This window comes from Aulostomus chinensis, chromosome 6 (genome assembly GCF_037954235.1).
Source record: "Aulostomus chinensis isolate RoL2024-O1b breed Wild chromosome 6, RoL_Achi_v1.0, whole genome shotgun sequence".
Lineage (NCBI taxonomy): Eukaryota > Metazoa > Chordata > Actinopteri > Syngnathiformes > Aulostomidae > Aulostomus > Aulostomus chinensis.
This window is the reverse complement of record NC_141325.1, coordinates 22,860,290-22,885,615: the sequence shown is the minus strand read 5'-3', so window position 1 is coordinate 22,885,615 and position 25,326 is coordinate 22,860,290.

The following is a 25,326-nucleotide window of genomic DNA, read 5'->3' as shown; positions in this document are numbered from 1 at the left end:
ACAGCCACAGTACCTCTCAGCCACGCCACCCATTAATCCCATTGTCTGTTTATGCCAGGCCACATCACCTCATGCAGGCATGTTTTTGTGAAATGATTGTGGTTGATAAACAGTCTGAGAGCAGTGCAGCCTGAAAAAAAACTGAAAATATCCCAGAACACAACAAAACTGGGTTTCTCTGGTCCATGGACTGCTCATCAGCTTTTTGTGGTGTGTCAAGAAAGGTGATCATTGTAGGGACCAAGGGTGGCATGGTGATGGACAAGACACGACGTAGACTTATGGCAGCACACAGCATGATATTTCCCCCACGCACGCCACTGATTTCACAAAGGCTCTCTGTCCAATAACATTTCTCCCCCAATGTCTGGTCTTGGCTAGACTGAAACCAGCTTCCTTGATGTAAATGAACAAAGGAGTTGTGCAACTGCATAATAGTCAAGGACTCTCAGTAACAGAAAATGCATACATTATTCTGTGAATATGGTCCAACTTCATGAGTTCCTTCATGGTTGAGTTTAACCCCATCTCTTTGGCTTTTTGACTGAGTGAGAGAGATGCACAACTTGCTCTCTGGATCCATCTATCTTAAAAGTATTGCTCTCCCCTGGAGATTTTCCAGCTGGCTTTTAAACAGCTGTGGTTAAACCCTTATTAAAAAAGCATGACCTGGATGTGAACTCCCTGACAAATTATTGACCTGTCAAAAAAAAATTCATATTAAATTATCCATATGAGCCATGGCAGTCTGCATTTTGAGTTAATCACTCTCCAGAAACAGAACTTACAAAAGTGGTGACCGATTTGTTATTGGCTGTAGTCTCAGACTCAACATCTGTTTTATTGTTGTTAGACCTCAGTGCTGCCTTCAATACAATGGACCAGGGTGTACCTTTGGACATACTTGAGAGCTACTTTGGCATCGCAGGTCAAATGTGGTTCAGAATTTACCTTTCAGAAAGATCTTCCAGGCATTTTATGACACAACATGTCATTTGATTCTTGTGCAGTTAAGCATGAGGTACAGCAGGGGTCTATTTTAGGTCCACTGTTGTTTTCACTGTGCCTGGTACTGTTGGATCAGATTATGCATTCCTTTGGAATTGATTTGCATTATTATGTTGATGGTTTACAATTATATGTGCCAGTTGTCATGGGAAAAGTTTTCCAACTGAGCTAAGCTTAACATCTTTCTGGCTGCTGTGAGGAGCTGGCTGGTGGTAAACTTCCTGCTACTTAACTTGTCAAAGACTGAAATGATTGTTATTGGACCCACAAGACTGAATAATCAGTATGATCAGTGTTCTGTGTCTCTGGATGATTGTGTTATTCTTTGCAGGGACAGAGTTAAGACTCTTGGCAGGCTCTCTGATCAGACACTTTTATCTGATTTACACATATATAGGAGGTTTCAATAGAAAAGAATAAATATTGTGTATTGTATATTTTTCATATATTTTGACTTAGTGTTGCAAAGATAAAACTGCTAACAGTTGTATGTGTTTTATGTGAACTACTGCCTATTTCGTTTTGTTGTTGTTGTTTTTTTTTACATGGAGATGAATGTTCACACATTCTACCTATACATCCACATACTGTATCAACCAGTGCTAAGAACCTGTAATGACACCATAAAGTTATCAACAAATCCTTCCAGCCTCGAGCAGCATGTTTTTTAAGCCTCTGTGGGTGAAAGCTGAGGGCCAGACGCATTTTGTTTTTGGGTTGTCCTTCTGTACCTCTGTACACTCCATTTTTCTGTCAATGCAATATTGAAAATTCCTTATGGGAAATTTTTCAAATTTGGCTCAATGCAATTTTGGTTTCCGGGTTGAACCAAAATTATTTTTATTGGTCAGAGATCATGGCCACTGTGACGGGCACCTATTACGTACAATAGTGATGCAGTATTTCTGACTGAAGTTGATGTGTTCCTTCCTTTGATGAGTACAACCGCTCTTGAGGTACAAATTCAAAGAAAAGTGGAAATACTTAAATAAGTACCCGTTAGAATTATATAAACGACATGTGGCATGTACGTATGTTTATACTTGAGGCAATATATTTAGTCACTTTCCACTACTCATTAAAATTGATATGACTCACATTTGGAGAGAGTATTAAGAGCCTAGTTACCCTCTTGACAGCAAATGTGATGCATAGAGAACAACTGTTACTTGGATCATGAGGTGGGGGGGGGGGGGTAATCCCATTTGGCAAGGTCATATCAAACCCCATCCAGCAGTGCAGATCAGTTTCACCACTGGATGTGTTGAGGTTGGGGATTTTTCTGCACTTAAGGCCTCTAGATCCAGAGTGCTGGGTTAAAAATTCAACACTTATGCCTCTCATAGTTGTTCAATGACCAGAGCTCAGATTATAGTGCTGACAAAAGCTCTGGCAACTGATGACATAATGAAACATGAGGTGAGGTGCATCATATTTCTACTCTGACTCATGCTTTGTTTAATGGAGAATTTTGGCTGATACATATATCTCTCAGTCATTCTTGTTTCATGTTTCAAAATGAAAAACTGTCGACTTTCTACATCGTTTGTTTGGATGATGTAGTTAATCTAATTAGTAGGGAATGCAATTGACACCTTGCAAGCACATGTGGAGAATTATGAAAAACAAATGGGAATCACATCTGTGCAGTATGCACTGACCTCAGAGAAGAAACATTCTGTCCATAGTTATTTTCACGCAGAGGCATACGGCATAGGGTGGAGGCAGGTGGATCCAAGTGCAGTAACTAAGTAGGATCTTGCAGGAATGATATTCCATCCATCCATCTATCCATCCATTTTCTAGCGCTCATCCTGTTAAAGGTTGTGGGGGGCTGGAGCCTCAGCAGCCTTCAGGTGAGAGGTGGGGTTCACCCTCCACCCTCAGTCCATCGCAGGGCCAGAACTGTGGAAGAACTGTGTATAGCTGGCAATTTGACCTGGGGGACTGAACAAAATTTTCAAGACAAGAAAAACTGAGAATAAGTGTAACAGAACAAGGTTAAAAAGGTCTGACAAAAATTCTGAAAAAACATGAACGCAAAAGGCAGCAAACTATCTACATCAAATCATTCCAGTACCAAACCAGAAGTTACTGGATTTGAGAGTTTGTGTTCAGACATTTTTGGACCGTTTTGCTGCAGTCAATAGCCTCAAGCTAAATACATCTAGCTAAACAAATTTGTGTGTGTGAGTATACATGAAAGTCCAAATGCATATTTTAGGTGAAGTAGTGCTTTAAGCATACTAAATTATTCTTTTGTTATGTATTTCTTGGGTTAGGGGGAATGAAATATGAACTAAACTTTCTTCGTTTTTGTTTGAAAAAGTGTACAAATAGCATACTGGAATAAATATTTCAAGTCTAATGAGATACAAGAGAGCAATAATTCTTCCACTGAGGACAGGAGATGGGAATAGATGTCGATATCATTCATCAGCGAAGCAATGCAAAGCATACATATGAGACAAACCCTGTGTGTATGTACTAAGGTCCCATGGAGATGAGGTATCATGTGGTGCATTCCAGCTCACTGAATGATAAAGAGTAAGATACATAAATGGATTTATTGCCAGATGTTGGCAGAGTGCACCTCATTACACTTGTAAATCAGTGATGAATGCCAAGTGAGCAAGAGAGTGTTTGTGTGTGTGTGTGTGGGGGGGGGGGGGGGTTAGGGTTGTGTGTGTGGTTGTGTGTGTGCGTGCGTGCACGTGTGAGGATAAAACCTCAAATGTATGGTTGGTTTTTGTTTCACAGGAGTAGAAGTTAGGTTCACACAAAAAAATGTGTTTTTGCTCAAGTTGTTGAGTATTGTATGATGTAGGCAGCAGCCCCTGCTGATACAGGTTTTAAAGGAGCAATTCACCCAAAATTGAATTGAAACATGGTATCAAGGCTGGGAGCTCCAGGCTCCAGGGAAAGGGAGACTATGAACATGTCAACTTGAGGAATTTTATGGTTTTTGTTATGTATTATTTGTAGAACTAAATGTTGGTCACCATTTCCTTCTGTTGTTTGGAAAATTACAGCACAGCTTTTTCCTGTGAAACTCCAGCAGTGGTTTGGAGACTGAAAAATTTAACCAACCAACCAGACATTCCATCAGCATGAGGATGACTCTATTTTCATCTTTGGGTGAACTATTCCTTTAACATACATTCTTATCTATCAGTTTAAGTATAAGCTGAGTACCATGCTTGTGGAACATCCTTTGAAGTTAATTGATTTTGAAGGATTTGGACTGAAGGAAACTAAGACAAGTTTTAAATTTGATCTGCACTCTAGCGATGAATTTTGCCTTTCAAACACAAAGATCTTTAGCCATGTATTTTTTTTAGTGTCTCTAGAAATCGGAAAATGCCAATTCAAGAAACGTATCAGTGACTTCCTGAGCGAGAAAATATACTTGATAGCTGAAGCGTCACTTCAAATAGATCCATTACTTCATAATCTCAGGCTCTAATTCTTTGACTCAGATTCTGCATGCACAGCCGTTGTATATGTGCTAATGCAGTTGCCAACATTTAACATTACACTGAGTGTCTAGAAAGAGAGTAAAGAGAAGCACTAACATGTTAACTAGTCAGGAGTTTTGATTCAAATTGCAAATATGTAAGTTGTAACATAACAGAACACAAAAGAACACCGAATACAGCAAAATAAACACCAAACAATGCACATCATACAAAAATGTATTGTGTTTAACAAAGACTAGAGATGAATAATGGCATATCTCCTCATAATCATCAAATTGAAAATCAAACATGTTCAAACTTCAATTTTGTCATGCAAAAAGAGCAGCAAAGAGTTTGTTTCCCTGTTCAAATAATCTTGACAACATTCAGTATTACCAAGTGAGAATCCAGATGTCCTTTATTGGAAAAACAACCCTCAACATGTCATTTAATCCATTACAGACTGTGTGAAGTGTCCTTGTCAGTTTACCTAATGTGATGACAACATGGACATCTTTGTCACACATGTCCACACTTGGATCAGAAACTCCAATCAGAAATTTAAACATAATAGTGCTCTGCTATGCTGTCATGTAAGAGTAATACAGTTTTTTTATGATTTCACTTCCTTGAAGGGTTACAGACATTTCCATGGGTTGAATCTGCCAAGGATAATTAAGGTTCATAATAATAATGTTGTGTTACCCTGAGTTTCCCATGTTTTCCAAAAGCACCCACATGTGATGTGGAGCACGTGGAACTATCACATGTCCATGGAGGAAAATTGAAAAAATATGTTATCAAAATACATTATATCATATGGAGCATGTGGAAACAAACGTGTTTTAATATGCAATAACAAAGTACAAAGTACAGTATGAAATAATGACACCAGATGGAGAGTTAGTATATCTCCTTATCTCCTCACATTGTCCTGTTTTCTTTTTAGACTACTTACCTCCCCTCCCACTCCAGACTTGCCCTACTGAGTTTCTGTAATACCTGCCCCAACACCTGTGTCCTATTATACCGCCCTTCTTGTGTTATTCAGTTCATTTCCCTGTTATTTGTGTACTTGTCTTAGTACCTGCATGTCTAGTTTCTCTTATTTCTTCTCTTTGATGGACCCTTTCACTTCAGGATTTACTTGCCAGCCTTTAGACTGATCTCTGTATTCTATAGCTTGGGGTTTGCATATTACACCCTAGATGTAAGCAGAGCAGTAGTACAGCAGTATTCAGACGCTGACTGGTTACATTCATGTTTCTAGCAAAAAACAGCGCAATTGCAACCCCTCTGGGACTTGGGACACAAAATACTGTGCTTATTAGTTATTGCCCACACAACTTCAACTCTGGTAATATCTTTCCAACATTACCAAAGTCACTGCAATTCATGCTTTCATGAAGAAGGCAGAATGTGTGTTTACACACACATCCTTGCACTTAAATCTTTCTGAGGACTTTCATTGACATAATGCTGAAATTATTTCTGTAAGATAAAGACTGTATTTTCGCTGTTAGTTTGTACAACAAAATTTCCCAACACACAAAATAAAATTCTCAGAGACGGAGATCTCAATTAAAGTTTTACTTGCAGCAAGGAGTACAGGCAAAGTTCTAAATCTGCACTGAACAGTCTCAGTGTCTTTCAAACATATGTATGCAAAGTTCCTCCTCTCAGTCGCTTCCCATCATGCTTTGTTCTTCCTCTCTTCTTTCAAGGACAGTTGCAGGGGGAAGCGTAGGGACGCTGACTCCTCACTGTCCAAGGCCTTTCCCAAACTCTTCTTATCCCAGGAGTGTAAGCAAAGCCTGGTACATCCTGCACAAACTTAATTTCTTTGGTCTTGTATAAAGGACACAACAATATCATACAATTCTACATTAGGCTAAAACTTCATGATAATAAAACATAAACGTGTCTACATATTTTCTAACAAATGCATTCCCTAAACCTTCCCTTGCCCTAAACTTAACCATCTAAACTGGCTAACCTCGACCCTAAACCTAACCATAACCTAATTATAACCTGGACCCTAAAACCAAATTTTGACCTTCAAACAGCCCTTTGAAGATGTGAGGAATGGGTAAAATGTCCTATTTTTCCAAAACTGTATGCACTGTGTTGGTTAAATACTTATTCTAGTCCTCAATATTTAGCAAGAACAAGAACACACAAACACACACACACTGCTTAAACCACACAGTTTTGATCACTAAAATGAGGCTAGAAGCGTCCATTTAGCTGTGGAAATACCTCTGATCTTTTAATATTTCCGTGCAGGAGCACAAAATAAGAACATAGTGCAGGGTGATCCCAGTATTAGTCACTTAGTTGTTATGTCTGTTTCAGGCCACAGCTTTCTATGTTTACTCTCAATCTGACTCAGAGGCAAGAGTTTTAGGGTTTAGGGTGAACTGAGACTAAATTTAATCGTAAATTGACTGAGTAATTCTAGCATCATCATCTTGACTTGATGTGACATACAGTATGATGATGTTATTTCTGGAGAGCCTTTTGCCTATTTAAGATATAATAACAGCCAATTCATGCCAAGTAAACTTTTTGTTTTGGTGGTCTAAGCTCTGCTCCTGAATCTTTGCAAGAAATAGTCTGTCACACTCTTTACTCTATATGCTCTCTAGTGCTGGTGCCAAAGCTTCCCACAAAGGATCACCAGGTCTTCCTCTAGTGCCCAAAGGACAGATCAGTCACTGCAGGACATCTGCATAGAAGTTTGCACGCTCCGGGACAGTTAAATGGAGTTAGAGTTGACATGAAACAGAAGTGGTGTGTCTACCGAGTGCATGAGAGGATTATAGTCGGACAGATATATTTGCTGTCCTTAACAAAATGCAGGAATCTCTGGACTCATTTATTAAAGTCTGCATGTGTTGTTTCCTGATGACCACAGTGGTGGTTCTTTGAAACATGAATGGTTTGTTTTGGTTTCCAAATTCAGACCAAAAAAAAAAGAAAAAAACAAACACACATTCTGCTGCTGTGACAATCATGAGCTCTCACTTGGCTCATCGTCAAATATCATCATGACCTTGATTCTCCCTTCAGAACGAACCTCACAATAAGAAACAAGTCAGAAGTCTGAAAATAGATATCGAACTTGGGGCCAGGCAAAAGGTTACGTTCTCACAGCTTTTAATATTTAAAGGCCTTTGAAAACCACAACATGTTAATGTTAATCTGTTAATTTCAGAGGCTTCAGGTGAGTTGTTACAATTCTAAATTGATGACACTGACAAAAGTGCGTAAAAAATTCCTTCATCATTTCTCCCAATTACAAACTCTAGCTGTCTTCACTGAGTGGAGGCAATTGCGATAGTTGCAGTTTCCAACAAAAGGCCAGCAGCAACGATAACACTCGCTCTGTAAAAATCAAATGTTAAATTTCAATTCCATTTGATTTACAGAGCATCAAATAATGTGTTTTCAAACAAATCAGGTCTTCGTCACACTCTTTTTACCCAACAACTCCACTGTGAGCAAGCACTTGGAGAAATGGACATTTTCCATGGAAGTGGTCATGTGTGAATGAGAGCCAGATTTTCTGGGGAAATTACCAAAGGCAATTTCCCACTTCAAGTCTAGTAACAGACCCAAGACCCAAGACCTTCCAAGAATGGCTACTGATTTTAACTCTTCCCACGTTCCAGTCTCGCACCTGTTCACACATAACATGGTGATGCCAGTAATAGGTGGGGCATGATGTCCTGTGGAGGGCAGTAATAAATGTTCCTGCTTTCATTCACACACAACCATTCCAGCATTTAACCTGAAATGATATTCAGTCTTTAGATGCAGAGCAGATGTGGTGCAGATTTCCAAAGAAATCCAATCAGATTCTCATTCTCACGTGATAACTTCCAAGGAAATAGCTGGATCAAGTTTGGGTAAGGCTGCATGTGTGTAAGGAAACCAATTACATGTATCATGTACACTGTGTAATGTGCTGTGTTGAACACATCACATATTGTGATTAAACAACCTACATTCTAGATCTTTTCTGTCAAACTACATTGAATGGGATTATTTGGAATCAAGTTTTGGCCACTAAAACCTAGAAAACTGGAGCTGACTCAAGCAACATTATGATGTCATCAGATTCTACTTGATGAATTTGGTCTAATCAATTCTTCTCTTGAGATTTGGATAATAATTCACTATGAACTGAAGAATTAAACTGGAAATTATTTTCATTCTATGAGCTTTTTTTTCTACCGTGTTACAACATGCTCGGATGGCCAGAGCCTGTAGACCGCAGGAAGATTGGCTGCTACCATTGGAGCAGCTAATGGGAATTTGAAGTAAACGAATAGCCCTAATAATGTGTTCATGCTATGGGAAACATTTCAAGGAAAGCTAGTCTGGTTTCTTTATAAGCTGATATAGAACGATTTCAGCCCCTTGGAATTTTGGACAGTGGGTAACATTTTCTGGCAATAATATGTGTAATATCATGTTGGATATGGTGATCAAAATGTCTATAAAACAATCATCTTGCCCATTGCTGATGTGCCTTTCATCTACTTTACCCTTCTCTCAGTTCATCATGTTTAACTGCTGCTTTAGGCTACCAGTAGATTTTGTTTGCTGCAATAAGAGAACTAAGAGAAAATGTTAAAATCTCTCCCAGCTGAGTTCACACATGCTCACATGAGGTGTAATGAAACACCTCATCAGTGCTCTGCATATCCAAAAGGGAAGGGCTGGAGTCTCTGTGACGCAGGGAAGCCTCTCTCTCTCTCTCTCTCACACACACACACACACACACACACACACACACACACACACACACACACACACACACACACACACACAGAACAATGTGTCCAACATGCTGAGTTTGAAAATAAAAAAATAAAAAAAACCCACAGTGAAATCATGGTTCAGACCAGGAAAACCCCCCTCAAATGATGTCGACAGAGACATAGCATGAAGATCCTTTCGACAAGGGCAGTAGTGTGGTGGAATTGTTCCACATTCACACACATTAGCACACAGTGGGACTCTTTTCACAAGGTTGACCCCTTCAAGATGGGGGAAAGATGGAGAGGAATTAGTCTCTTGTGTCAAGATTCACTTTTACTGAGCTAATCTGCTCTGCCACTGAATCATTGCAGTTCTGCAGAAATACCAATCATGTTCGGAAAAAGTCTTGGAAAAAAATATACTTTCAAATTGTGTATATCCCAGTTTAATTCAAAATCAACAGGTCAAAGTTTACTCTCTGGAAAGGTCTCCTGGATTGCAGTTGATTTAAAATTTGAGAGTTTTGCTGTAAAGCTTCTTGCCATCAGAGGTTCCAAAATATTGAGAAACACTGGAGGAGAAGCAATTGTGATCTTCCCCTATGACTTCTGACAGCCAACCAATCAATCATACATTCTAAGGCCAGGATTTTTTCTATGACTTTGCCATATCCAAATAATATAGTATTTCTTTTGACCCTTTTTTTAATTTGATTGTTTGACTAATTTTGTCTGTATATTCTCAGCTTATTTTAAATAAGTTAAGGAAGAAGCAGCTAAGGTTACATCGTTACTGGCAGTAAATCATTCATCCAGGTTTTAGGGTTAGGGTTATGTCCAGTGTATCAGCCTACATTAAGTTTTTGGTTTTTGTATGAAGTGGTTGGATTTGGGTGGGGACGGAAGACAAAATATTATTTGTGGGTTTTTTTTAATGAATAATCAAACAATGTCTAATAATAATATAAATTGATTAACTAAATGTTACACTGCTGCAACCAAAATTGACCTTGTTAATGTACGTCTGTAAATGCGACATTATAGATAAACCCTCCGCCTAATTCATTTTTACCATTTAGTTTGACACCAAAGAAGCAAAAGTTCATTTGCAAGGAGCTGGCAAAACTAGCTATGTCGAGGTTTATGAGATGTTAGCTTACCAAGCCTAATTTAACTGTCATTGAAAAGCGAATGGAAGCAGGACTGCACTCTTTGTGCTCCATTTTAATCAGATAATCAAGATGTTAATTGAGTGAGTAAATTAAGCAAGAATGAATGTATTAAGATCTTTAAAGAGTGCCAGTCATGCATTGTCCCTCGTTAAAAATTCCACATTGAAAATTGTTTTCTTTTGCTAGTTGATTTCACTGACATAAAACATTGTAAAGGCAATTATCCATGTATGTGGGCATGGAGGCTTCAAGTGATTGATTTTCATCTGCTGAAAATTCAAAAATATGCAATGCCAAAAATCATCCTCTGAAAATTCAGGGTTTTGTATGAGGACAACGGTGAAATCTCCTGCTTTTAAAGATAAATGTGAAAGTACCTTTTACTGTCATATTCTGCTGCTACATCATTTTACACAGTGAAATTCAAACAGAACATTCCAGTTTACTGAAAGACCAAGAGGAAATACATGGTTTTGGCAGGAGGAGGAATTTATTTTTAATGTACATCTGAGGTTTATTTAAAACCTTTTTTTTGTGTGTGTGGCGGGGGGTGGGGGGATATGCTGACCAGGCGGCATGGTGGTGCAGTGGTCAGCACTGTCGCCTCACAGCAAGAAGGTTTGAGCCCTGGCTCGAGTACGGCATCTTTCTGTGTGGAGTCTGCATGTTCTCCCTGTGCCTGCGTGGGTTCTCTCTGGTACTCCAGCTTCCTCCCACAGTCCAAAGACATCAAGAGGGGACGAGGCTGATTGATACTCTAAATTGACCGTAGGCGTGGCTGTGAGTGTGAATGGTTGTCTGTCTATATGTGTTGGCCCTGCGATGGACTGGCGACCTGTCCAGGGTGAACCACGCCTCTCGCCTGAAAGCTGCTGGGATAGGCTCCAGGCCCCCCGCGATGCTTAACAGGATAAGTGGAAGAAAATGGATGGCTGGATGGATGGGATATGCTGACCATGACATGTATTGTTGAACCCAATGGAAAGTCAACAGAATGCTCATTCACTGATTCAAATATGTTGGGTTGTGGTTCATGTTTAAGATTTAAGGGCAGGTTAGGGTGATGGTTAAATTCAATAAGCATACATCAGCCATCAGAGGTGGGTGTACACATCATGGGGATATAAACTATATTTGTGCATGAGCAATGATTAACTGCTCATATTCTTTATGATTCACCACATTAGGGACATCCCCCACCCCCTATTTTTTGGCAGTAAAACCATGTTTCAAACTTCATTGCGTCCATAACCAGCTGTTTCCCTGTCAGCATCACAATGAGTGGGTGTATGTTGTACTGTAACAAGATGAGCCAAATGCTGCAGCCAGGAACTTTCATTCCGGAGTGGAGATGGAAACAAAGGGGTTTCATGTCCCATTCTGAAAGTGGGAAGCAGATCCACCCATAGCAACAGTCGTGCTGTAAACATTTGCTTGTGAGGACATCAGAGAGCACATGTTACCATGGGTAACATTTCATCTATATATATATTTGGATTTTTTTTTCACTTCATCTCAATGGAGTTTTCTGTCATCACTTGACTTGAATTTATAGAGGAGGATTAAGTACTTAGCATTTGCGCCTCAGTGAAATTATTCTTGCCACTAAGTGATATGTGCGCTAAATTCTGGTCTTCGTTTAATTTATTAGATTTGAGGCACAGGCTAGCAAACGATGGACAGGGCAGCACTTTGCATTGCAGATTCAATACCATGTGAATAGATCAATGATAACGAGCATTGTTAAAGTACTCACAAATTGGTGTCTTGAGTGCGTGAACACATTTTCCCTTATAATTTGTTCGTTTGTAGCTCAAATCAACGTCTTCATCGTGAGCACACAATACTTATTTGTAAGGACCTGACAAGTAAAATACTGCTTTGGAATTTCCTCAACTGAGCGAATATTTAAAGCAGCTCACTTTCAACTGGTTTCATGTCAACATTTCCAAAACCATTGGATTGGAGTTGGCTTTAAAGTCATGTGACACTGGCCCGAAATATGCTTATCCCATGAACAATCATTGGAAAGAACAAGTGAAAGAGAAATATTCGCAATGAAGTAACAGTGGCGCTAATGCTCAGACATGATACAATATCTTTCTATTTTCTTTAAGAAAATTCAAGCTGTCAACAAGTTCAGTCTGCTAAGGACTCTAATGTCTATCGCAAAACCCAAATACTGGAAGAAGAATCTTTTTCAGCATATGCGCTCAGCGAAAACAATTCAATCGAAATAAATGTAGAGCCCTCTGGGAAAATATGTGTCCAAGTCTCTCAATACATCCAAAATCTCACCACATGTTTAAAGTGGTTAGTAAAATACAGTTCTGTTTGCGATCAGAAAATATGTACATCTATTTATAAATTATGTGTAAATTAACATTCGTCATTAAACTTAATTCATGGGTCATCAAACTAATTTCTCTTGTGAGTTCCTGTGTAGTAGTAATAGGGAAGTATAGATACTCCTCATTTCTTGCCACTGTAACAATTAAAAACATTCCTGCTTCAATAAATGCGTACGCTCTTTTAAGTTGTCTTCAGCTGGGGTATAGAAGGATGGGCAATTTAATGAGGGTTGTAGGACTGAAGTGAACGAGAAAGGGATGAGAGGAAACAATTTGTTCATATGTTTATTATTTCAGCAAGTCTGTTTTCCCACAAGGATCATTTAAATTTCCTCTTACAATTTTTAAGACCAGAGCTGTGCTTAAGATTGATGGCTTAATAAACAGTTTTTGATCTCCTAACCTCAATAAATGTTGTAGAGCTTTCTTTTCGCAGAGCATTTGTCTCATTTTTTGCCACAACTGCCTGACCTAGTTAATAGCAGGTGAGAAACACTACAGAGCGCCATGATTTTGGCAGCCATGGTGAAAGGTCATGTGAAACATTGTCCCCAGTGGCCTGTGGAAACCACACACATGCTTCCAATTGTGGAAAATGTTGTAGATGAGACTGGTTTAACATTTCAAAACCTAAACATTCTCAGTGAAACGCTTCCAAAGATACACAGCCAATGGGTTTTTTTTCAAACAAGATTCATGTCCATGTCACTTCACGACACAAAAATGAACGTAGGATAACAGTTTGAACCAGTCATGAAGTTGCAAATGGGATTTTTTCTCTGAAGACAAGTGCCTGCTTCACAATGTTGAGTTATTTATATGTTTGATCTCCCTAGTAAATAAGGAATGTGTTCATGATAAAGGGGCTCAGTCAAGGAATATTAGTTATCAACGGACATCCTGGAGAGCAACCTAGCTGGGCTCATTCCAACTTCTGTCTAAGGGGAAGCCCATCATCTCTGACTCTGAAAACCCCTGACCTCTAATATGTGTATGGCTCATCCTCGATATGGCACTGTGCCTATTTCAAACTATGAGTAGAGAACGTTTAAAAGGGATCATTTATGGAGTTCTCAATAGAGAAATGTACAGTATAACGCCATGGTGGCTGTATGACACATATCCTGCCGCTCCCATCAAAAAGCCAATTGTCCACTGAGTCGTCAAAACACTTCCAGCCAACGTTTGGTGTCACAAAGTTGCACACATACATCAGATAATTCACAAGTCTATGACCTTTTTTCAATCACATTTTACTTTTTAATAATTTTTGTGTTCTATGAAGTTCTGATGTTTCACTAACCATTAAAAATGAAGACATGGATATTTCCTGATTCATTCATAGGTGCCTGAATCCATATTCACAGAAAATATCATCTCAAATTATGAGAATTACTTAAATCCTGCTTTTACCAAGGAACAGGGGGAAATCCAAACTAAGAGAAAGGGTCAGGGTCGTTGAGGTAATGTTTTCAGAACAAACTTATTTACAATGCCCATTACTGGCTGCTACACTGTATGATATGAACAAAAAATTAAATTTATACCTCCAAATGAATACATCTGGATAACTATATCATTTTTGTCAACAAAGCTTCCCCTATTTCACTAAGGAAGCAGGTTTTTAAGGCTCTGGCCGTGAACGAGGACGAGCATCCTTTAAAGCTTTATGTTGCTGAAATAAGAATCTCCAATGCACAATCAGCGGTAAAGTACATTCAATTTAGACTAAGTTAATTTACATTCAATTGACTACCCTAAGGATGCATTTTTTTTCCAATACAAGTCTAGGTAGTTTCTACAGTTTTAGAAGTCGTAGTCAATCTTCTGATGCCAGAAGTTGCTTTATTTGACCACATACACACTTGTTTTATCAGTGAAGGGGAGGGGGTCTCTGTGTGATTTCAACATAGAAATACTGTAGCAAGAGATGTCATGTTGCCATCCACAGATGAAGGTTAGTGTTACTGATTAAACGTGAAACCAAAAATAATATTTTGACAAGTAGCTTATATGTTTACATAATTGTCAGCAGTCTTTAAACTAGAAACTATTTTAGGAACCTCAAATGGACACAAGGAAAGTTTTTTCTTGTTGAACAAAGCATGGATGATAAGAAGAGCGCCATTAAAGAAGAGCAAACATGTTCATTTTCAGGTCTTTGTAACTGTTTTAGGACCACTGACCATTGTGCGTCTTGCTGTCTCTCTCTTCCCAGTATCTTTGGCATCCTTGGTGTAATTTATCTACTCCCTTTGCCTTCCGCCGTGTACGCCTCCCACTGCACCCATTCTGCTGTGATTGGTCACCATTCTGAGGACTTCCGAAAGGCTGGCGAGTTTAGCTTCTTCCTATGTGTAATCTATATGCAGCCGCTTTAACGTCACTTACAACCCCTATTTTTCAATTACAGACAAAATAAACATAGCTCAAACACTGATAAAATGTTACCCACAGCTTGGGGTTCTGACTCCTCAACCCAACAAAGTAATGAAGGAACAGCTCTTTCCTTTACTTCAGGATAGCAAGTTAAAAGAGTCTTAGTAAAGTGCCATCAACAAACCATCATGTAGGTATTTTTCTTTGCTAGCTTGGAAAACAGAACTTTGTCCACTTTTTCCTGGTGTTATCCTCTTTAGGAAAGCTTAAAAAATTCATATTCTGTAGCACCAGAAGAAAAAACATTTTCTGGGAGCCATTGCACAGTGTAACACACTGAAGCAAGCAGTTCAAAACAGGAAAACTTTTGAAGCCAAGTAGTGGGAGAAGGCATGCCCATGTGTTGACATCACATCAAAAACACTTAAATCTAAAAAAAAAATAAATAAATAAAAAGATGGAAGAAGCTGGTCTTACTTTGTGATTGAGGAGATATGTTTTTTGTTTTTTTATTTTTCAAAAGCTCCGTACCCGTGTATGCCTCTGAAATGTTGACACGATTATGAGGCTCATTGCTGGAAGATGCCAAACTGGGTTTCTTTTGATTTGGTCTTAAAGATTTAGGATTCCTCTTCACTTGTCATAACATTTCACAGGTGTAGGAGCTGGTTTTATTGCTAAAATATTTTCTAAAATAAGAACTGACACATCCATTATTTTTTAAGAGTTTCTCCTAAATCATTAAGTAAGAAGCTACTTTTAGCTTTAAGATGTGAATAATACCCTTGATTTCACCTGGATACCATCATCATCAGCTTCATGCTGCTGATATAAATGGTATTTACCGGTAAGTGGAAACAGACAACAGCCCTTAACAGTCAGACACCCTCCAGGACTGGACTCAATCCCAAGTGAAGGTAAGATGAAGACAGATGCAGTGAATGGATTCCCTCTGCACCTGTCATCCTTTGAGTTAAAAGGGTAAGATGACTCCTCACGCATAGTTTTTCCCCATGTGAAATATTGCCCATCACTGATACGTTCATGAGACAGACTCAACAGAAAAGAGTACACATGGATATGGGGATATAAAACTTCAGTCACTACAAAGGCTTTGCAGTTGCTTCACACATGCCCATCTACAGTTGGGGCCAGTGTGGAGTCAGAGGTTTGTTTTTTATAACAAATGGGGCTTCACATTTTAAGTAATCAAAGTACCAGAGTAAAAATGTATAGCATCACCACATCCTTGAAAAACTGTGAAATCTGAAATATTTCTGAGTCTGAATATCTGTTTGACAACAAATGCACTATATTTTGCTTTACCAACAAGTTGTAGAATAGAAATACTCAAAAAAATGGAAATAACGTGTTCATTATCAGCAGTTTGCATGGTTCTTCTGTGCAAGGGGTTCCAGCTTCCCTTAACAGACCAAAAACACGCCAGTTAGATAAACTGGAGACTCGATATTTGTCATAGGTGTGAATGTTTGACTATGTGCTTGCAATGGCCTGACAACTTGTCTGGTCTTTCCTGTATAGGATAATAAATATTGATCATCATTAAATGTATTCATGAAATGTTTAAACAATGTTATACTTTAAATAGACACCAAAAACTTTAACTATGTTTTGACACAGATTTCACAAAGGAGGAAAATTACGCACTCACACAGGCCAAATTGAAATTGAAAACATCACGCAAGACAGAGTAGAGGGCATACCTCTACTCTCTCGTGAACATGACCCCAAGGTAATTAAACCCTACCGGTCCATCTACATTCCTACCCTCACCTTTGGTCTACTCTTCCTCCTAAAGATCTCCACTCGTCTTTGAGGAAGCTTGGGAGAATGAAGGTGAGGGTTGGATTCCACCAGGGCTACCCTTTTTCATCGATTCCGTTCATAACTTTTACGGACAGAATTTCTGGTGCAGCCAGGGTGTTGAGGGGATCCGGTTTGGTGGCTGTAGGATTGGGTCGCTGCTTTTTGCAGATGATGTGGTCCTGCTGACTTCATTAGGCCATGACCTTCAGCTCTCACTAGATCGCTTCACAGCAGTCAGGATTTGAATAGAATAGAATGCCTTTGCTGTCATTGTATGATCAGATACAACAAAATTGGGGTGCAACTCCGATATAAACATAGATAAATACATTAAAAAATACTGTACAAGTAAAAAGAAATATAATACAAGGTACAGAAAATACTATATAACAAGAAATGTAGACAAATAATTTAAATTTAAATTGTACAGTGCCAAGTCAGGCACACATGTTTTATGTACAATAGCCACGGTGTGGAATGTTTCCCTGTTTTATTTTGAGTTCAGTGAAGTGATGGCTTGTGGGAAGAAACTGTCTCTGAGTCTGTTAGTTCTGGTCCTGATGGACCAATAGCACCTGCCAGAGGGCAGCAGGTCAAAGAGGTGCTGGGCGGGGTGGGTGCCGTCGCCTAAGATTGCATCGGCTCTTTTGAGGCTTCTGAGAATCATCACTTCCAATCCGAGTCCATGGTTGTCACCCGGAAAAGGGTGGAGTGCCATCTTTGGGTCAGGGATGAGACCCTGCCCCAAGTGGAGGAGTTTAAGTAACTTGGGGTCTTGTTCACGAGTGAACGACAGGAGATTAGTGAAGCATCTACAGTGATGTGGATTCATTGGTTTGTCGTGTTGAAGAGGATGCCAAGCCAAAAGGCAAAGCTCTCAATTTACCAGAACATCTACATTCCTACCCTCACCTATGGTCATGGTCTTTGGGTAATGGCCAAGGGGACAAGACGGCGGGTACAAGCGGCTGAAATGAGTTTCCCCCGGAAGGTGGCTGGGCTCTCCCTTCGAGACAGAGTGAGAAGCTCCATCAACCAGGAGGAGCTTGGAGTAGAGCCGCTGCTCCTCCACATCGAGAGGAGTCAGAAGAGGTGGCGAGGGCATCTGGTCAGGATGCCTCCCAGACACCTCCTGCGGGAGGTGTTCAGGGCACGTCTGAATGGCAGGAGGCCTCGGGGAACACCCAGGACACGTTGGAGAGACTATGCTTCTTAACTGGCCTTGGAACACCTCATGATCCCCAGTGAGGAGCTGGACGAAGTAGCAGGGGAGAGGGAAGACTGGATTTCTCTGCTTAGGCTGCTGCTCTCACAACCCAACCCAGGATAATCGGAAGAAGATGGATGGATGGATAGAAGGATGGATGGCACACCATATTTTATCAAATTGCTCAAAATGACAAAAACACCAACCTAGGCTCTAAGTTTGATGTCTATGAAGCTTTCCACATCAACATTTATGACACAAATAGTTACAAAGAATTTTGCTTATCCCAAAAACAGTGTGAAAAAGTTATGACCAGTTATAAAGGTTGTAAACAGTGTTGTAGTCAAGGGTTCCATGTCTTAGCAACCATCTGTCCTGTTATATGCACCTCAGTTCAGTTCTATCTCATACCTCAGTGAGGCTCTGTGCAACACTTAATGATCTCTTTACTTCTGAAAGAGAAGAAAACAGTGTGATAAGCCAAGCATGCAGGAGCAACTTTACCCTTATTATATTAAACACTGAATTTAAGGTCAATTTTCTGCAGTTTGTGCTGGTTTGGATGTCACTCTCCCTTTTTACAAGCCGCACCACAGCTCTCTTGGCAGTGGACAATTAGGTATATTACTGCCATTACTTTATTTGCTGCAGCCAAGTTCCAACAGCATGTGTTTCCACCAGATGACCCAAGGAAAAGGAAGAAACAAGCCAGGGGTCAATGAGACCACTCATGTCATGCTGGGTGTGAACTCACACTGACTCAATCCATCAGCTGTTTGTAGTCCTTTCTATGCTTGAAACAGTGCTACCAACATGCTGATTACAAAGCAGGTTTCATCTCCTTAACGTCGAGCTCAAATACCATTGTGTCACGCAAACCAAGGCTTGTAACTATGACAATGGACAATTGTGACACCTTACTTCCCTTAATATCCCTACCAACCATAAACAAATCCAGAGTTAGCTCACGGTCCCTTAGCAACAGCTGAGTGAATCTACATGAAGAGCCCGGCTGGTAACATTCACGTCTGGGTGTGGATCCATATTCAGAGGAGCATTACAAAATGGAATTGCATTCAGCTCACGATATGATTCCCCAGGGAGCACTATTGAAAGATTTGAAAGTCTGATTGAAAACAGGTAAGAGCAGTTGCAGAACTTTTCAAGTTGTGGGAGAGTGACTGAAAGGCAGTGTTATGAACTGTGACCCTAAGTGTACACGCACATGCTTTGTGTTAAAACACTGTTGATAACCTGGCCTGTCCAAGTCATTGAAACTGAACTGCCAAATCCATTCCAGAAGTGGCTGCCTTCTGTTCTTCTTTAAAAAGTGTCAGCCTGTTGAAATGGGCTTGTATGAAGTGATGGCTGTGTGAGCTCTTGTGCAGTGTTGTCCAATTCACTGTCATAGTTCCCTGTGCAGTCATCCTCCAGTTAATCAATCAGTAAGTCTAGTACTGTAAATACATTTTAAGACACCACAAGTCTGAAAGAGATACACCCATAACATGTTAAAAAAGAATTTAAGCTTACAAGTTGCTTTTCTCTCCCCTGCATTTCTTCTTTTTATATTCAGAATGCAGTGACACATATCTATTAAATTTGAAGTTGTTGGTGACAACAGCTGCATTAGCAAAGCAAAAACAAAACTGCCCAAAAACATTCTTTTACAAACTGTCTAGCGCACTGCTGGTATAATTCATGTCTTTGTATCCATCCATATCTGTTTGATCCACCAACACACTGTTGTTGGTCATCAGTCAGCATTATCTTCAAGCTAAGTATATGCAGCTGAACAAAAGTTCTAAGTATTTTGTTCAAATATAGTGTAAGCCCTGGTGACAGTAATTTGTGAACAGAGGCTAGGCTTGAGTGGGCGGCATCGCTCAGAGGTAAAGTGGCCGTCTAGCAACCAAAGGGTCGCTGGTTTGATCCTCGACCTCGGTGACCATGTCGAAGTGTCTTTGAGCAAGATACTGAACCCATAATTGCTCCTGATGAGTAGGTTGGCGCCTTGCATGGCAGCCTCCACCATCAGTGAGTGAGTGTGTGTGTGTGTGTGTGTGTGTGTGTGTGTGTGTGTGTGTGTGTGTGTGTGTGTGTGTGTGTGTGTGTGAATAGGTGAATGAGATGACACTGTAAAGCGCTTTGAGTGCCGCTAAGGTAGAAAAGCGCTATATAAAATTGAGTCCATTTGAGTGTGGCTCGTTCCACAAGGCCCCCATATGTCACTGAACTTGTGCCTGGAAATCAGGAATATCACAAGACCATGTTTGTGGTAGTCTGTATCAATACTCTAATACTCAATAGACTAGGCATCAGAAGGGGGAAAGGTGGTAGAGGGCTGCTACTTTCTCCTGTAGAATCAGCCTGTATGTAACAAAATGGCTTACCCTGCACGGACAATAAAATCTCGTAGGATGTATTGGCCTCAAAACCCATTCAGGTGCCAGTGCTTTAAGCCACCTAATTACAGCAGGTCTGGGGGAAAAGGCAAGACACAGGAGGCTGAGGCAGAGAGAGTACATGGAAAGGAGAAGCTTGGCACAAGGGCCATGGAGAAACATTGTAGAGGAAAGTACCTTCTATTCTTGACAGCTGACAGTGGAAGAAAACAACTAAAAAAAAGAAAGGATAAATGACCAATTTTATGTAATGAACTTTGTGGACTAGGATTTTTCCTCTCTGATGTTTGATTTGGGTCTAGGACTTTAAGATTGGCAGTAGAAATTGTTTACCTGTTACATCAGTGAAGGGTAAAACCGTAATTTTTTTTAGAACCTTCTGTTTTTGCCTTCTTTTTCTTCAACAACACTGCCACCACAACACACCCTGGTGACCTCTCATGACATTACAAACAATAGTCATCCTGTGGTTGACCACAGACTACTAGCTTGCTTTAACAAATAAATCCCAGAGTTCATCCTGGTTGCATTTTGTAACATCAGAGTCTAACTGTTTTTAGAGATGTTTCTCAGTATTCCTGTAAACTCGTTTCAGCTTCTTCAAACAGGGATGATGCATTTATAAGATATTACCATAAATCTTTGAAAACTATATTAATATCTTAGAAATTGTAATGCACTGCTTCAAACCAGCACTAAAAATTAAATCCTGGAGTATTGTTTCAGTATTGTGGGCGGCATGGCTCAGAGGTAGAGTGGACGTCTAACAATTGAAGGGTCGCTGGTTCGATCCTCAACGCCAGTGGTCATGTAAAAGTGTCCTTGAGCAAGATACTGAACCCATAATTGCTCCTGATGAGTAGGTTGGTGCCTTGCATGGCAGCCTTGACCATCGGTGTGTGTGAGTGTGTGTGTGAACGGGTGAATGAGATGACACTGTAAAGCGCTGTGGGTGCCACAAAGGTAGAAAAGCGCTACATAAATTGAGTCCATTTACCATTCATTGCCAGCACTGTCTTGTTCACCTTGGTTGTCTAGAAACATGCTGAATGTGGGATGGAATCAGAGGAGGAATCATCCTGTCCAGTCTGGTGCAGATGAAAGCATGTATGTGCACAGTGAACAGAGGAGGAAATATCAGTCAGAGACATTTCACGTCAGCAGAGCTTTCACACTCCTTCCACCTAGACCACGATCCTATGGAAACACTGGGAACTTCTCTAGAGGCTCAGAGCTTCTGAGCCTTCAAGGTATGACATCACGACTGTCAAATACCATCCATCCATTTTCTACCACTTGTTCTTTTAAGGGTTACAGGGGGGCTTGAGCCTATCCCAGCAGCCTTTGGGCAAAGGTACATCCTGGATGGGTCACCAGTCCATCGCAGGGCCAACACATATAGACAGACAACCATTCACACTCACAGCCACGCCTACAGCAATTTTACATAAATGAAAGAGAGCAGTCCTAGAGATTTGGTTAATGTGGGACTTAAAGGAAAGATCCTGATCAAAGAGAGGCCTGGGGCCAGGGTAATGATATCCAGGGTACCTATCTCATCAGATAAGGTGGTCCTAAAGTATTTTGAGCCCAGCATGATAACTGCAGTTTTGTAAGAGTATATAGTAAGAGTATGTTTAATACGAGTTAATTATGGGTCATCCATGTTTTTATTTCCTTCAGACAGGCCTCCAGTTTCGTCAGCTGACTTGTTTCATGTTGATGCATTGATAAGTACAGCTGCTTATCATCTGCATAACAGTGAAAATTAATTGTTTCCTTATAATTTTAATGCATGATGCGCCACTACCATGCAATGTGGTGATCAGAGGTCAGTTTGGTTGTTTTCTGTGAGATAACCCTGTCATTTTCTGTTTGGTGTTGTACCTCTTTGTTTCACGTTGAGTCAAATGATCTCATTTGATTTTGTGTCTTATTTGTGCATGTTTTGTCATGCCACTCATGTTTGTATTATTTTGTGTAATTATATCAATTCATTTTGTGTCCTGGTATTTTGCTTTGTCCTCTCCAAATGCAATGTTGTCTATGTTGCCGTTGCCAACATGCCAATTAATATGATGAACTGCATAATTATTATTATTTCTGTCACAGTGCAGGGATTCTGCTGCCCCCTCCAGCAGAGGCCCTACAGTGGGAGGGTGACACACAGCGTGACACCACAGAACAGAAGGGGAGGAGGTGGGCAGCTTAGACTGCTAACCAGTGCCAAAGGAAGGCTGGTAAACAGAGCAGAACCAGAGTCCAGCACTGAGAGCCAAACTGGGATGACCCCAGAAGGAAATACTCCCACTGTATGCCATCACAGACACCCAGTTGGGGAAACAGCAGGTAGATGTTTGTACCCACATTAGTCCATTTCACTGTTAAACTAGAAGGTGATATATCAAACTATGTTCCTTGAACACATGAGTATTATTTTGTTGTAATTTGTTCCTTAGTCTAATCCTCAGCTTGCTATTAAGTGTGATTAGGTTGCTCGTGGTAAGGCTCATTTTCACTTAAATTAATCATTTGATCTTAATACTTCTCGAATGCAATACAGGAGAATGTCTGTGCTCAAAAACTGAAGTTTTGTAAATGGACTGCATAGTATGCATATTTCACCTTTCTACTTTAGCAATACTCAAAGCAATCTACAATGTTGCTGCATTCACATGCGCGCGCACGCACACGCCCACAAACACACACACACACACACACACACACACACACGCACACACACACACACTGACGAGGGAGGCTGTCATGCTGTGCAAGGCTTCAACCAATAGGATCTTGCCATATCGTCACTGAATTCAATCAAACCTGGCAGTTTAGGTTCCAGTGTTGATGGAGAAGGAAAACCTGTCATTTCAAATATCAACATGGCAGATCTATGATAAAAAAAAAATAGAGCAGCATTGCTTACGACACTTAAGTGTCATTCTCCTTCAATAGTTCAATAACAGGGATAGAAAAGATACATCAGACTGCCTTTTGGGTTTAGCTGCAGACATGGATTGCTGAAAAGTCATTGATCAATTGACTAACATTTCTCATAACTAATGTAGAGAGCTACCATTTCCATGCTAAATTATAGATAAATAAAAGTGAACACAATAGATTTATCATAGTCCTGACAGTGTTGAGTTTCGTTATGGGCGAATAGTTTGCATTCTTCATGGACCAAGTGTCCTTAGTGTCTTGGTTTCTTGTTTGTATGTATGGTTTGTATTTTGATCGCTGAAGTCAAACGCTGCTTTATTTTGGAATTAGTTCCCTCCTGTGCTTGATAATATGGCAGGCTGTTCCTCTTCTTCTTTTGAATGAAGGTTGGCAACCAGCATTTTGGCGCATTACCGCCACCGACTGGTCAACCTACACTCTCCTAGTCTTCGTCTGTTCCAGCCTTTTTTGAGAACTTCACCTGTGTCTTTTCAGTTAATCAGTCCTCACCAGTCACAGCCCTGCCCCAAGTGTTTCTTGCCCATTCAGCTCCTTCCTTGCCCTTGTGTTCTCCCACCTGCTTCTTGTGTCATCATTCGTTGATTGTATATTTAAGTGTGGTGGTCAGTATCAGTTCTTTGTCAGATCCTTGTGACGCCTTTATCAGTTACCCTGTTGCATATATTTTTTTTAACCCTATGCCTTGTGTTTTCAAGTGTTCACTACGTTTATTCTGGCTGTTATTAAAAACTTTAAGTTCGAGTATCCTACCTTTTTGTTGTTTGCATTTGGTTCTTTCTTCTCCACCTTCAACCTTACACTATCATGACTAGCAATAGTGAACATAGCAGATCATAATGGTTATTACTTCTTTAAAAAAAAAATACATTTGAGTTTTACCACCAACTTATTTATCCACTGGCTAGTGTCAGAATTTCTCTAAAATGTCTGTTGGTTCTGATCTTCACAAAATATCTCCAAGAATTTTCTTGTGTTATGATGTGAAGGCATTTATGACTACTACCCCATTAAGCATAAACATAACATTAATCCAATCCAACTGGATCAATGTATTAGGATTTAGGCCAAATGTGAACAAATATTATTCATATTGTCTATGTGGTGCCAGTATGAACTGTCAGTTTTCATCATGGGAGCTAAAACTGCTGTTTCACCACAGTGCTAACTAGTTGAAAGGTGGTTTTGATCAACACACATAAAAACAGGAAAACTTTCATCTGCCATCTAATCTTCATAACCATATCCAGATAACATGCATATTCATTCTTATTCTGGCTTTGGGCAGGGACAGCTGTGCTTACCATGACTCCAGAGAATCTAATTTCAAAGCCAACTGACATGAAAGTCATTCTGTTTTGCATTCTTTCTGTATTGTTCAGACTAAGGGCAATGTGTGTGTGTGTGTGTGTGTGTGTGTGTGTGTGTGTGTGTGTGTGTGTGTGTTTTCCTTTTACAGAGTTGTTCTGATGTAGTTATGCTTGATGTACATTACCAACTCCAGGAACGTGTTTGGATTTTTGGCAAACTATAAATGACACCTACAAAAATTAATACTTTGACTGATTGTTTGGAATTCATTCTTAGACACTCCCACTACCCACTGCAAGGAGACTGTTCATTATGGACAACCAAGTGCCACAAAGTTTACTCCAAAACTACACCTGTATCTACCTTCATCAGCCTGTGAGGAGGAGGAGGAGGAGGAGGATCAGGCTGCTGAGACAGAGGCGATGAGGTAGTGGTGTTGTCTGAGGCTTGGGGGAGGGGGGGTTTTAAACCATCA